Here is a 302-nt window from a genome sequence, read left to right as displayed (position 1 = left end):
AATAAAAATACTGACTCCAAGCTTTTGAATGGTATATGTATAATGTTACAAAAGCTTTTTATTTCATATGAATGCTGATCTTTGGATCTTTCTATTGGATCTTTCTTACTGTTCAAAAATTTTTGACTGGTAGTGTAAAGGTTAGATGCCTGCCTCCGTTGAGAGTCCCTATCAAGCACTTTACCAGTTCAACTACTCTCTTCTTCTCCTCCTGCCTTGCTCTTTGGCCCGCAGAGCAAGCCTGTTCTTGATAAATCTGCTGTGAAAACGTGGGGAAAGCCGACGAGGAAGAAGTTGGGGGG

General features: G+C 40.7%; 1 protein-coding gene across 1 annotated transcript in view; it reads left to right on the top strand.

Moving 5' to 3' along the window:
* Positions 1 to 302, top strand: part of lzts3a (leucine zipper, putative tumor suppressor family member 3a) — a 14,145-nt gene that overhangs the window by 12,181 nt on the left and 1,662 nt on the right. The gene's annotated exons all lie outside the window — the stretch shown is intronic.

This window comes from Sinocyclocheilus anshuiensis, unplaced genomic scaffold (genome assembly GCF_001515605.1).
Source record: "Sinocyclocheilus anshuiensis isolate Anshui unplaced genomic scaffold, SAMN03320099.WGS_v1.1 scaffold745, whole genome shotgun sequence".
Lineage (NCBI taxonomy): Eukaryota > Metazoa > Chordata > Actinopteri > Cypriniformes > Cyprinidae > Sinocyclocheilus > Sinocyclocheilus anshuiensis.
The sequence above is the reverse complement of the archived record's forward strand: the minus strand, read 5'-3'. Positions and strand labels throughout refer to the sequence as shown.